The sequence below is a fragment of the Neoarius graeffei genome, chromosome 14, assembly GCF_027579695.1.
Source record: "Neoarius graeffei isolate fNeoGra1 chromosome 14, fNeoGra1.pri, whole genome shotgun sequence".
Taxonomy (NCBI): Eukaryota; Metazoa; Chordata; class Actinopteri; order Siluriformes; family Ariidae; genus Neoarius; species Neoarius graeffei.
In genome coordinates this window covers 48,783,052-48,799,001 of record NC_083582.1, presented here as the reverse complement: position 1 = coordinate 48,799,001, position 15,950 = coordinate 48,783,052, and positions in this window count along the sequence as shown.

The following is a 15,950-nucleotide window of genomic DNA, read 5'->3' as shown; positions in this document are numbered from 1 at the left end:
GTGGTCGACCAACAAAGATCACTCCAAGAGCAAGGCGTGTAATAGTTGGTGAGGTCACAAAGGACCCCAGGGTAACTTCTAAGCAACTGAAGGCCTCTCTCACATTGGCTAATGTTAATGTTCATGAGTCCACCATCAGGAGAACACTGAACAACAGTGGTGTGCATGGCAGGGTTGCAAGGAGAAAGCCACTGCTCTCCAAGAAGAACATTGCTGCTCATCTGCAGTTTGCTAAAGATCACGTGGACAAGCCAGAAGGCTATTGGAAAAATGTTTTGTGGACAGATGAGACCAAAATAGAACTTTTTGGTTTAAATGAGAAGCATTATCTTTGGAGAAAGGAAAACACTGCATTCAAGCATAAGAACCTTATCCCATCTGTGAAACATGGTGGTGGTAGTATCATGATTTGGGCCTGTTTTGCTGCATCAGGGCCAGGACAGCTTGCCATCATTGATGGAACAATAAATTCTGAATTATACCAGTGAATTCTAAAGGAAAATGTCAGGACATCTGTCCATGAACTGAATCTCAAGAGAAGGTGGGTCATGCAGCAAGACAACGACCCCAAGCACACAAATCATTCTACCAAAGAATGGTTAAAGAAGAATAAAGTTAATGTTTTGGAATGGCCAAGTCAAAGTCCTGATCTTAATCCAATTGAAATGTTGTGGAAGGACCTGAAGTGAGCAGTTCATGTGAGGAAACCCACCAACATCCCAGAGTTGAAGCTGTTCTGTATGGACGAACAGGCTAAAATTCCTCCAAGCCGGTGTGCAGGACTGATCAACAGTTACCGGAAATGTTTAGTTGCAGTTATTGCTGCACAAGGGGGTCACACCAGATACTGAAAGCAAAGGTTCTCATACTTTAGCCACTCACAGATATGTAATATTGGATCATTTTCCTCAATAAATAAATCGCCAAGTATAATATTTTTGTCTCATTTGTTTAACTTGGTTCTCTTTATCTACTTTTAGGACTTGTGTGAAAATCTGATATTTTAGGTCATATTTATGCAGAAATATAGAAAATTCTACAGGGTTCATAAACTTTCAAGCACCACTGTACAGTATTTCCCTTTTTTTTAAGAAGGTCAGATGGTTTAAACATTCACAATGCTCTGTTTTGTGTGGTCTGTGTGTCTATGACATATGGCAACTTTGCTTAAAATTATTTATTTATGAAATTAAATTAAAAGGGATGATGAAGAATCCCAGCAGCTGTGCTACTGAATAAATTAGTACAACATAAGCCAAAACACTGATGTGTGTACAACATAAGCACTGATGTGTGAATCTCAGTGCATGATTTTCATTTATTTAATTTATTTTTTGAAAGCAGGCTCAAAGTCCTCTTCACATTCTTCTCCTAGCACAGCATTTGAAAGAATATAAATCTTCAAAGATACTACATGAAAATCTAAAAATGAAGGTCTGGCTGAGGCCGTGAAGTGAAAGAGCCATGAAATGGAAACAAACAAACAAACAAACAAACAAACAAACAAACAAACAAACAAACAAACAGAGGACCAGATGTACTAAGCTGTTTGAACATATTTTGGGGTGTAATATGAATTTCATTCTGCCTGAAAAATCTTGTGTGATCTGTATGAAAGTAGCATACAAATTTAAAAACTCACCCAAAGCACCAAGCACGCAACCCGCACAACTTTCTCTCATACATATGCATCTGAGGAAGGATCATGCAATACATGTCCGGTAGGCACAAAAAGTTTTGGAAAATGGAAAATGTGTCTGAATACATATTCCATTCTATACACTAAACATTAGGGAATTAGCAGTGACCACTGTTTACTCCCATAACCCTTTGTTTTTTAAAGCAGCATAAGGCACATGTTGTGCTGTGTGTTGAATTTTTTTGGTTCTTTCTTGTAGATATTTTTATGTATAACAAAATATTCGTTATATGCTTATACTAATAAAGCATTTGTGAAATAATTATACTGGCAAATTTCAGTTTTAATACTGCTTATCAGTTGTCAATTTTGGCAACTCATCACATCAATTTCACGTCAAAAGAAGTGTAGAGAGGGCGGCACAGTGGTGTAGTGGTTAGCGCTGTTGCCTCACAGCAAGAAGGTCTGGGTCTGACCACGTCATAAATCTCAAGATAATCACCTTTTCATTCACTCTCAGTGATGGAAGGAGTACTCAGATCTTTTACTGAAGTAAAACTACTAATATCACACTGAAAATACCCCATTACAAGTAAAAGTCCACTGGGCTCAAACCCAGGACCTTCTTGCTGTGAGGCAACAGTGCTAACCACTACGCCACAAATAAAAGTCCTGCATTCAAAACCTTAATTAAGTAAAAGTATATAAGTATTATTAGCAAAATGTACTTAAAGTATCAAAAGAAAAAGTACTGATTCTGCAGAAAAATGGTCGTTGTCAGTGTCAAGTGTATATGAGCATCATGGGTTTCCCACACTTGAAAGGGAAGGACTTGGACACAGGATTCCACTCGTCTTGTATTTTATTGGTTTTCAGTGGAGCTGACGTTATTGTAGAATTGTGGTAGTAGTAAAACGTAGGTTTTTCCAGAAGAAAAGGTGGAAGTAGAACCAGAAGTAGAAGCAGAAGTAGAAGGTGAAGGTGAAAAACCTTTAAACATCAAACATAAAAATAAATGTATGAATAAATGCCTGTTTTTCTACAACAAAGCATGTATGAATAAATGCCTGTTTTTCTATAACGAAGTATGCATGAATAAATGCCTGTTTTTCTACAACAAAGCCCAAGTTAATTAGGCAACAATATATAAATATTTATGTATAAGGTAAATTAAGTATATTTTAATCATTCAGGTAATATGTTGGAGGCGGCGCGGTGGTGTAGTGGTTAGCGCTGTCGCCTCACAGCAAGAAGGTCTGGGTTCGAGCCCCGTGGCCGGCGAGGGCCTTTCTGTGTGGAATTTGCATGTTCTCCCCGTGTCCGCGTGGGTTTCCTCCGGGTGCTCCGGTTTCCCCCACAGTCCAAAGACATGCAGGTTAGGTTAACTGGTGACTCTAAATTGACCGTAGGTGTGAATGTGAGTGTGAATGGTTGTCTGTGTCTATGTGTCAGCCCTGTGATGACCTGGCGACTTGTCCAGGGTGTACCCCGCCTTTCGCCCGTAGTCAGCTGGGATAGGCTCCAGCTTGCCTGCGACCCTGTAGAACAGGATAAAGCAGCTACAGATAATGAGATGAGATGAGGTAATATGTTGCTGAACAAACATAAATGAACAGAAAACCAGTTCTAAACTAAGAACCATTTTAACCATTAGCCCTTTAACAGGCAGTTTGTGCACTTTAACTGAAGATATTTTACTACACGCCGCTGAGAAAGAAAGTTTAAACCATTAAACCAAACAGAGGTAAGGAACAAACATTTCTCATGCCCACGGATTACTGCGAGTGCAGCGTTTGCATATAAAAAAGTTCAGTGGGTTTACCGGTAGCCTTTTTCGTCCTTTTTTCCCCGATGTGCTGTAAAGTTTGTGTTAGTAGCGAATTCTCTTTGCAACTGCTGTGCTGCTGCTTCATTACAAACTGAATGTCAATTCTGCCTATTGTTCTAGAACGACCGCTGCCCTGCTAATTAGCGTTGTGATTGGTTGCCTGTTCAGCACAGCGTGCTGTCAAGCCGTGTGCTGGCAGCGTAGCACTGCGATTCAGCGTAGCAGGGAGTGGCGGAGGCAGCTGTCAATCATGTGAGCCTGCGTTCAGACACTCCTTGCGGCAGGTCGCCGCGACAGTCAGTGTTTTATATGGTTTCCTCTGGGTGCTCCGGTTTCCCCCACAGTCCAAAGACATGCAGGTTAGGCTAATTGGTGGCTCTAAACTGACCATAGGTGTGAATGAGAGTGTGAACGGTTGTTAGTCTCTATGTATCAGTCCTGCGATGATCTGGCGACTTGTCCAGGGTGTACCCCGCCTCTCACCCATAGTCAACTGGGATAGGCTCCAGCTTGCCTGCGACCCTGTACAGGATAAGCGGCTACAGATAATGGATGGATGGATAGATAGTTACTAATCAAATGACACATTAGCCACATCTACACACTCTAAACCTCTAACTTAATAACAATCCTGAGCTTTTTGACAATGCTATTGTGTTGTGTTTTCTATCTATATGAGAACCCTATTTACAATGATTAAATGACTTATTAAATGAAAGGTGATGATGAAGAAAGCCAGTAAATGTGACACTGAAGGAGTGCCTTTACATCTGCTTTAAACTACAATTGGTGCTTCACATTGGCAGGCATGTCCCAGGCCCAGGTTGCATCATGAGCTACAGCATTAGTAAATTGAACATTAATTTATAACGCATTGCCACCATGTTTTGTGGCTGTATCAAGTTGCGTTTTGTGCTGTGTCACCGGTAAATCTGACCCACAACGGCAATGAAAGCTAAAACCCCCCTGCATAGACTATTGCTTGAGAGACTCTAATGTATTCTGACTTTTCAAATTGTTAATATTCAAAAAGAACCAAGAAAGATAGAAGGTAATGTCATATAAGAAAATAAAGGAATAGAAAATTGTGAGAAAGGGTATGTTTCCAGTCTATAATAACACTAGTTTATAGCCAAGAAGCTCTGCATGTTTCCTTTTTGTCATGGCTGTATTACAGTGATAGAGCCACCACTCTGGATATACAGAGATGATATACAGGACAGTGAGTATATACAGACCGCTTCACATTTCCCTCTAAAATGAAAAATGAAATGGATTTATTTTCATCAATCGGCAAATGATACTTCACTATGAAAAAGCAAAATCAATTTTGCTCACTGTAACTGTAATTTGCTAATCCTTAATTGTAAAGCGACCTTGGGTATGAGAAAGGCGCTACACAAGTTTAACTGATTATTATTGATTAAAAATGTCAGTCCTGTGTGCTGTGGCGTGCGCGCCGAGTAGACTCCAGCACGTGCGCTGTTAATGATGTGCACCTGAACTCAATTAAGGAACTATACGTGCACCTATTTAAGGACTGTGCTGATGCACAATTAGTGCGAAGTATTATGATACATCTGCACGCATTATCGAGCCTTTCTACCCGTGTTCTTGATTTCCTGTTTCTCATTCTCGCTTTGCCCCTGATATCCTGTTTGCGCCTCACCCAACCCTTTTGCCTGTTTTACGATTTGGATTTAGCCTGCCGTCTTGGACTGTTTGCCTTTGTGTGTGTTTGTGCACTTTGTAAATAAACTGCACTGTTACTAAACTGATTACTTCTGCACTTACAGTGGTGCTTGAAAGTTTGTGAACCCTTTAGAATTTTCTATATTTCCGCATAAATATGACCTAAAACATCATCAGATTTTCACATAACTCCTAAAAGTAGATAAAGAGAACCCAGTTAAACAAATGAGACAAAAATATTATACTTGGTCATTTATTTTGTGAGGAAAATGATCCAATATTACATATCTGTGAGTGGCAAAATTATGTGAACCTCTAGGATTAGCAGTTAATTTGAAGGTGAAATTAGAGTCAGGTGTTTTCAATCAATGAGATGACAATCAGGTGTGAGCGGGCACCCTGTTTTATTTAAAGAACAGGGATCTATCAAAGTCTGATCTTCACAACACATGTTTGTGGAAGTGTATCATGGAACAAACAAATGAGATTTCTGAGGACCACAGAAAAAAAGCACAGTTGATGATCTTCAGGCTGGAAAAGGTTACAAAACCATCTCTAAAGCGTTTGGACTCCACCGATCCACAGTCAGACAGATTGTGTACAAATGGAGGCAATTCAAGACCATTGTTACCCTCCCCAGGAGTGGTCGACCAACAAAGATCGCTCCAAGAGCAAGGCGTGTAATAGTCAGTGAGGTCACAAAGGACCCCAGGGTAACTTCTAAGCAACTGAAGGCCTCTCTCACATTGGCTAATGTTAATGTTCATGAGTCCACCATCAGGAGAACACAACAACAATGGTGTGCATGGCAGGGCTGCAAGGAGAAAGCCACTGCTCTCCAAAAAGAACATTGCTGCTCATCTGCAGTTGGATTAAGGTCACGTGGACAAGACAGAATGCTGTTGGAAAAATGTTTTGTGGATGGATGAAACCAAAATAGAACTTTTTGGTTGAAATGAGAAGCATTATGTTTGGAGAAAGGAAAACACTGCATTCCAGCATAAGAACCTTATCCCATCTGTGAAACATGGTGGTGGTAGTATCATGGTTTGGACCTGTTTTGCTGCATCTGGGCCAGGACGGCTTGCCATCATTGATGGAACAATGAATTCTGAATTATACCAGTGAATTCTAAAGGAAAATGTCAGGACATCTGTCCATGAACTGAGTCTCAAGAGAAGGTGGGTCATGCAGCAAGACAATGACCCTAAGCACACAAGTCGTTCTACCAAAGAATGGTTAAAGAAGAATAAAGTTAATGTTCTGGAATGACCAAGTCAAAGTCCTGACCTTAATCCAATGGAAATGTTGTAGAAGGACCTGAAGCGAGCAGTTCATGTGAGGAAACCCACCAACATCCCAGAGTTGAAGCTGTTCTGTATGGAGGAATGGGCTAAAATTCCTCCAAGCTGGTGTGCAGGACTGATCAACAGTTACCGGAAATGTTTAGTTGCAGTTATTGCTGCACAAGGGGGTCACACCAGATACTGAAAGCAAAGGTTCTCATACTTTTGCCACTCACAGATATGTAATATTGGATCATTTTCCTCAATAAATAAATCGCCAAGTATAATATTTTTGTCTCATTTGTTTAATTTGGTGACTGACCCCTTGAAAATGGTTCCTCCAGGAACGATGACGTTTCAGTTGTCAAGACAACGGAAAAACTAAAATACAAGAGCATTTTGTTTTGTGCACAAGAGCATTGTGACGTATCTTTCTGTTTTTGTATTTTAGTTTTTCCGTTGTCTTGACAACTGAAAAGTCATCGTTCCTGGAGGAACCATTTTCAAGGGGTCAGTCACCAAAGGGTTAACTTGGTTCTCTTTATCTACTTTTAGGACTTGTGTGAAAATCTGATGTTTTAGGTCATATTTATGCCTTGCTGCACAAGGGGGTCACACCAGATACTGAAAGCAAAGGTTCACATACTTTTGCCACTCACAGATATGTAATATTGGATCATTTTCCTCAATAAATAAATCTCATTTCATCTCATTATCTGTAGCTGCTTTATCCTGTTCTACAGGGTCACAGGCAAGCTGGAGCCTATCCTAGCTGACTACGGGCGAAAGGCGGGGTACACCCTGGACAAGTCACCAGGTCATCACAGGGCTGACACATAGACACAGACAACCATTCACACTCGCATTCACACCTACGGTCAATTTAGAGTCACCAGTTAACCTAACCTGCATGTCTTTGGACTGTGGGGGAAACCGGAGCACCCGGAGGAAACCCACGTGGACACGGGGAGAACATGCAAACTCCGCACAGAAAGGCCCTCGTCGGCCATGGGGCTCGAACCCGGACCTTCTTGCTGTGAGGCGACAGCGCTAACCACTACACCACCGTGCCGCCCCTCAATAAATAAATGACCAAGTATAATATATTTTTATCTCATTTGTTTAACTGGGTTCTCTTTATTTACTTTTAGGACTTATGTGAAAATCTGATGATGTTTTAGGTCATATTTATACAGAAATATAGAAAATTCTAAAGGGTTCACAAACTTTCAAGCACCACTGTACAGCCACCTACCTTGCGTACCTGACAAAAAGCAGTTTCTTCCACAAAGTTTTGTACAGTTAATATTAATAATAAAAGCAAAGGTAGCACAATTGTCTGTGCTATCTGGGTGGGAAGAATGGCATGCTTTCTTCCATGTCAATCATGATGGCACTAAACAATCATGGGTGTGTGTGATTGTAGTAGTTGGCTTCATGTGTTTCAGAGGAAACACATGTTAACCTTCATGCTCCCCTGGTTGGTGGATAGGAATTCACTGATGACCAAATTGGGAAGAAAAAGGGTGGGGGGATGATGACGACGAGAACAACAATAATTAGTGAAATATATTATTTATGTATAAATGGGGAAGCCATGGCCTAATGGTTAGAGAAACAGCTTTGGGACCAAAAGGTCACCAGTTCCATTCCCTGGACCAGCAGGAATAGCTGAAGTTTCCTTGAGCAAGGCACCTAACCCTCAAACTGCAACCCAGGCTGCTCTGGGTAAGATCATCTGGTAAATGCTTTTAATGTAATTTAGACTATTTATTGAGTTTTTTTTTTTTTAATTGTGATTACAACCTGAAGTCTTCTTGGATTTATTGCTATAAGCTTGGCAAACATTTATTTGGGGATCTTCTTTTTGTTGCCTTCACTGACTATGTTTCTGGTCAGGACCATGTTTTAATTTGAAGCTTTACACCAATCTGAGGTTAAGAGCATCTCTCAACAGGTTTTTCCTCAGGATGTCCATGTTTTTCATCCATTGATCCTGACAAGCCTTCCCATCCCTGCTGCAGAAAAACATCCCCCACAGCATGATGCTGCTGTCTTCACTACTGGAAAAATGAAATTTTAAAATAACAAAATGAGAAAGTCAAGGTGTCAGAATGCTTTCCAAATTAGCTATATGTCACTCTCTTCCCTTTTTCCTTGTCTGTGTGCCCATAGTGGAAAAAAAATAATAAAACAGCATAATAACCAGAGCTTAACTAGATTTTGTGATTCAGAAAAATACAGCTTAATATGACCAGCTACCAGCTGCCAAAACACAGACTGAGCTGGTCAAACTGGTAGCCCACCATTGCAAAGTTATTTTCCAGCTTGTGTATTTTGTGGCTAAATTGATCAATAAATGTTTGACATTTTCTAATTGGCTTATTGTGTTACTGCCATAAAAACAACTTGTGTACAGTGTAGCATTAGTCATAGTAGTTACCAGCTCGGAGAGGTGGTGCTCCAGTTTGAGCAGTAATTTGGTAGCTGGTAACTGGTGAGAGAAAGCTGGAGTTAGGTTTCTTTAGTCAAAATGAGTTCTTTAACCTTTTTCAAAAAATCACATGTACTGTAGGTTATCTCATCATCTCTAGCTGCTTTATCATTCTACAGGGTCACAGGCAAGCTGGAGCCTATCCCAGCTGACTACGGGCGAAAGACAGGGTACACCCTGGACAAGTTGCCAGGTCATCACAGGGCTGACACATAGACACAGACAACCATTCACACTCACATTCGCACCTACGTTCAATTTAGAGTCACCAGTTAACCTAACCTGCATGTCTTTGGACTGTGGGGGAAACCGGAGCACCCAGAGGAAACCCACGCGGACACAGGGAGAACATGCAAACTCTGCACAGAAAGGCCCTCACCGGCCACGGGGCTCGAACCCGGACCTTCTTGCTGTGAGGCGACAGTGCTAATCACTACACCACCGTGCTACATATATATATATATATATATATATATATATATATATATATATATATATATATATATATATATATATATAAGTGCACCTCAAAAAATTAGAATATTGTGAAAAAGTTCAATATTTTCCATCAGTTATTTAAGAAAGTGAAAATGTTATATATTATAGACTCATTACACATAAACTAAAATGTTTCAAGCATTTTTCTATTTTAATTTTAATCAGTATGGCATACAGTACAAAAACATAAAAAAACCCCATCTCAAAATATTAGAATATTTTATTTCAAGTTTGAGTAAAACAGTATGAACACAGTGTATCTCTCGGTCTAGTTCAGTAAACACAACCACAATCATGGGGAAGACTGCTGACTTGACTGTTGTCCAGAAGATGATCACTGATACCCTCCACAAGGAGGGTAAGCCACAAAAGGTCATTGCTGAAAAGGGTGGCTGGAAAAGGTGCACAAGCAACAGGGATGGCCGCAGTCTTGAGAGGGTTGTCAAGAAAAGTTGATTCAAGAACTTGGGAAAGCTTCACAAGGAGTGGACTGAGGCTGGTGTCAGTGTATCAAGACCCATCACAAACAGACATCTTCAAGAAAGGGGATACAACTTTCGCATTCCTAATATCAAGCTACTCCTGAGCCAGAGACAATGTCAGAAGTGTCTTATCTGGGCTAAGGAGAGAAAGAAATGGACTGTTTCTCAGTGGTCCAAAGTCCTCTTTTCAGATGAAAGTACATTTTGCATTTAATTTGGAAATCACGGTTCTAGAGTCTGGAGGAAGAGTGGAGAGGCACAGAATCCAAGGTGTTTGAAGCCCAGTGTGAAGTTTCCACAGTCTGTGATGATTTGGGGTGCCATGTCATCTGCTGGTGTTGGTCCACTGTATTTTATCAAGTCCAAAGTCAACACAGCCATCTACCAGGAGATTTTAGAGCACTTCATGCTTCCATCTGCTGACAAGCTTTTTGGAGATGCTGATTTCCTTTTCCAGCAGGACTTAGCACCTACCCACAGTGCCAAAACTACTACCAAATGGTTTGCTGACCATGATATTACTGTGTTTGACTGGCCAGCCAACTTGCCTGACCTGAACCCCATAGAGAATCTATGGGGTATTGTCAAGAGGAAGATGAGAAACACCCGACCCAAAAATACAGATACGCTGAAGGCCACTATCAAAGCAACCTGGGCTTCAATAACACCTCAGCAGTGCCACAGACTGATCACCTCCATGCCACACTGCATTGATACAGTAATTCATGGTAAAGGAGCCCCAACCAAATATTGAGTGCATAAATGAATATACTTTTCAGAAGTTGGACATTTCTGTATTGTAAATCCTTTTTTGATTGATCTTAGGGAATATCCTAATAATTTGAGATACTGGATTTCTGATTTTCATGAGCTATAAGCCATAATCATCAAAAATAAAACAAAAAAGTCTTTAAATATTTCACTTTACATGTAATGAATATAGAATATACGAAAGTTTACCTTTTTGAATTAAATTATGAAAAAAAGGAACTTTTTCATGGTATTCTAATTTTTTGAGATGCACTAGTATACACACACACACACACACACACACACACACACACACACACACACACACACACATACACACACACACACAACCCCAGTTCCAAAAAAGTTGGGACAAAGTACAAATTGTAAATAAAAACAGAATGCAATGATGTGGAAGTTTCAAAATTCCATATTTTATTCAGAATAGAACATGGATGGCATATCAAATGTTTAAACTGCGAAAATCTATCATTTAAAGAGAAAAATTAGGTGATTTTAAATTTCATGACAACAACACATCTCAAAAAAGTTGGGACAAGGCCATGTTTACCACTGTGAGACATCCCCTTTTCTCTTTACAACAGTCTGTAAACGTCTGGGGACTGAGGAGACAAGTTGCTCAAGTTTAGGGATAGGAATGTTAAGCCATTCTTGTCTAATGTAGGATTCTAGTTGCTCAACTGTCTTAGGTCTTTTTTGTCGTACCCGGACCCTTCTTCTATGCAGCCATGATGCTGTAATTGATGCAGTATGTGGTTTGGCATTGTCATGTTGGAAAATGCAAGGTCTTCCCTGAAAGAGACGTCGTCTGGATGGGAGCATATGTTGCTCTAGAACCTGGATATACCTTTCAGCATTGATGGTGTCTTTCCAGATGTGTAAGCTGCCCATGACACACGCACTAATGCAACCCCATACCATCAGAGATGCAGGCTTCTGAACTGAGCGCTGATAACAACTTGGGTCGTCCTTCTCCTCTTTAGTCCGAATGACACGGCGTCCCTGATTTCCATAAAGAACTTCAAATTTTGATTCGTCTGACCACAGAACAGTTTTCCACTTTGCCAGAGTCCATTTTAAATGAGCCTTTGCCCAGACAAGACATCTGCGCTCCTGGATCATGTTTAGATATGGCTTCTTCTTTGAACTATAGAGTTTTAGCTGGCAACGGCGGATGGCACGGTGAATTGTATTCACAGATAATGTTCTCTGGAAATATTCTTGAGCCCATTTTGTGATTTCCAATACAGAAGCATGCCTGTATGTGATGCAGTGCCGTCTAAGGGCCTGAAGATCACAGGCACCCAGTATGGTTTTCCGGCCTTGACCCTTACGCACAGAGATTCTTCCAGATTCTCTGAATCTTTTGATGATATTATGCACTGTAGATGATGATATGTTCAAACTCTTTGCAATTTTACACTGTCGAACTCCTTTCTGATATTGCTCCACTATTTGTCGGTGCAGAATTAGGGGGATTGGTGATCCTCTTCCCATCTTTACTTCTGAGAGCCGCTGCCACTCCAAGATGCTCTTTTTATACCCAGTCATGTTAATGACCTATTGCCAATTGACCTAATGAGTTGCAATTTGGTCCTCCAGCTGTTCCTTTTTTGTACCTTTAACTTTTCCAGCCTCTTATTGCCCCTGTCCCAACTTTTTTGAGATGTGTTGCTGTCATGAAATTTCAAATGAGCCAATATTTGGCATGAAATTTCAAAATGTCTCACTTTCAACATTTGATATGTTGTCTATGTTCTATTGTGAATACAATATCAGTTTTGGAGATTTGTAAATTATTGCATTCCGTTTTTATTTACAATTTGTACTTTGTCCCAACTTTTTTGGAATCAGGGTTGTATATATAGATTATAAAAATGATTGTAAACTGATTACTATTATCATTATTTTTTCTTTATATATATATATATATATACACATACATTTTTTTCTATAAATCTTCTAAATAGGGAGGCACGGTGGTGTAGTGGCTAGCGCTGTCGCCTCACAGCAAGAAGGTCCGGGTTCAAGCCCCGTGGCCAGCGAGGGCCTTTCTGTGTGGAGTTTGCATGTTCTCCCCGTTTCCTCCAGGTGCTCCGGTTTCCCCCAAAGACATGCAGGTTATGTTAACTGGTGACTCTAAATTGACCGTAGGTGTGAGTGTGAATGGTTGTCTGTGTGTATGTGTCAGCCCTGTGATTACCTGGCAACTTGTCCAGGGTGTACCCCGCCTTTCACCTGTAGTCAGCTGGGATAGGCTCCAGCTTGCCTGTGACCCTGTAGGACAGGATAAAGCGGCTAGAGATAATGAGATGAGATGAAAATGCAATAAATAAAAACTTTATACAAAACTTCTGACAAAATCATTTCCACTTAGAATGTAAACAAACCAGCAAAATGACAGTAGCAATTTATGAAAAATGCTATAATAATTCTTGAAAAATAAAAACCGATACATTCTTACAATCAAATATTTTTATTCCATATATTTTTGCTCTTTTTTATTTTTTGGGGTTTTGTTTTTGAGTAGAGTTTTTTTATTTCATCCTCGGTTGGTTCGGCAACACACTCCACCATTTTCTTCTTGTTCTTTAGGGTTTTTTTTTGGCAGTTGGCAAACGAACTTAAAGGTGCATTACCGCCACTGACTGGGATGGAGTGTGGAACAGGAGATATGGGGGGGGGGGACTATATTCTTTTCGCTATTTCTGTTTCTTTTCAATGTTTGATATCAAAGTGATATATCTGACTTGATGTGCTCCGCCATTTTTTTCTACTCACAGTATTTGAGCTAATATCCTAGTAGTAGAGTAGCCAATCAGAGCATGTGATTGCTCATGTCCAGTGAATGTAGATAGAAATTATATGTTTTACTAATTTGATGAAGAACATGCTCATAAATCAAATAGATTTTCTCACAGATTTCAAATACTTTTGGTCTGGATAAATCCATGAAAGCAAAATGTTCTTTGCTTATGGTAATGAGTTTGACTGAGTTTTTGCTAATTAGTTTCCATTTTGTCTAATTCTGTGCTGATAAAGAACACCAAACTGTATTATCATTTAAACCTCTCATTAGTCTTTGTAATTTCATCTGAGATTATTGATTAGCAATGCATTTACTGATGTAGGACATTATTAAAAAGCCCTTGACATAGTTCATACAACCCCGATTCCAAAAAAGTTGGGACAAAGTACAAATTGTAAATAAAAACGGAATGTAATAATTTACAAATCTCCAAAACTGATATGTATTCACAATAGAACATAGACAACATATCAAATGTTGAAAGTGAGACATTTAGAAATTTCATGCCAAATATTGGCTCATTTGAAATTTCATGACAGCAACACACCTCAAAAAAGTTGGGACAGGGGCAATAAGAGGCTGGAAAAGTTAAAGGTACAAAAAAGGAACAGCTGGAGGACCAAATTGCAACTCATTAGGTCAATTGGCAATAGGTCATTAACATGACTGGGTATAAAAAGAGCATCTTGGAGTGGCAGCGGCTCTCAGAAGTAAAGATGGGAAGAGGATCACCAATCCCCCTGATTTTGTGCCGACAAATAGTGGAGCAATATCAGAAAGGAGTTCGACAGTGTAAAATTGCAAAGAGTTTGAACATATCATCATCTACAGTGCATAATATCATCAAAAGATTCAGAGAATCTGGAAGAATCTCTGTGCGTAAGGGTCAAGGCCAGAAAACCATACTGGGTGCCCGTGATCTTCGGGCCCTTAGACGCCACTGCATCACATACAGGCATGCTTCTGTATTGGAAATCACAAAATGGGCTCAGGAATATTTCCGGAGAACATTATCTGTGAACACAATTCACCATGCCATCCGCCGTTGCCAGCTAAAACTCTATAGTTCAAAGAAGAAGCCATATCTAAACATGATCCAGAAGTGCAGACGTCTTCTCTGGGCCAAGGCTCATTTAAAATGGACTGTGGCAAAGTGGAAAACTGTTCTGTGGTCAGACGAATCAAAATTTGAAGTTCTTTATGGAAATCAGGGACGCCGTGTCATTCGGACTAAAGAGGAGAAGGACGGCCCAAGTTGTTATCAGCTCTCAGTTCAGAAGCCTGCATCTCTGATGGTATGGGGTTGCATTAGTGCGTGTGTCATGGGCAGCTTACACATCTGGAAAGACACCATCAATGCTGAAAGGTATATCCAGGTTCTCGAGTAACATATGCTCCCATCCAGATGACGTCTCTTTCAGGGAAGACCTTGCATTTTCCAACATGACAATGCCAAACCACATATTGCATCAATTACAGCATCATGGCTGCATAGAAGAAGGGTCCGGGTACTGAACTGGCCAGCCTGCAGTCCAGATCTTTCACCCATAGAAAACATTTTAATATATTTCCGCATATAAAACGGAATCATAAAACGGAAGATATGACAAAAAAGACCTAAGACAGTTGAGCAACTAGAATCCTACATTAGACAAGAATGGGTTAACATTCCTATCCCTAAACTTGAGCAACTTGTCTCCTCAGTCCCCAGACGTTTACAGACTGTTGTAAAGAGAAAAGGGGATGTCTCACAGTGGTAAACATGGCCTTGTCCCAACTTTTTTGAGATGTGTTGTTGTCATGAAATTTAAAATCACCTAATTTTTCTCTTTAAATGATACAGTTTCTCAGTTTAAACATTTGATATGCCATCTATGTTCTATTCTGAATAAAATATGGAATTTTGAAACTTCCACATCATTGCATTCCGTTTTTATTTACAATTTGTACTTTGTCCCAACTTTTTTGGAATCGGGGTTGTATTAGTTAGGATAAGAAGTTTATATTAATGCACAACAGTTTAGAACATCTGTTTGCATATTAACTCTTTGTCATGTTTCACACTTCCTGGTTTTGATTGCATTTTTTTTACTAATTGTTCATACCCTTTGCATCTGGCTCTAATTATGTTTCTCATTAGCCTTTATTAATCCAGGAATTTATGCCCATTTATTTGTCAGCATCCTTTGTAATGTTTCCTGCTTTCTAGCACTCACAGTTCTGATTGTTGAGTCTTTGTGTCTGTTTCCTATAGTTCCCAGTCTATGTTCCTGAGCTCTATGTTGTTTAATCTTATTTACTTGGCGTCTTTATACAGGGAGAAGAAATAAGCATTAAGACACTTTTGTTTTATTATTTAATATACTTCCAGTGCATATATCCACTCCCAATTTACACACATAATGTCTTTTGTACTTAAAATTATGAACAAAATTTTATGTATTGATAAGA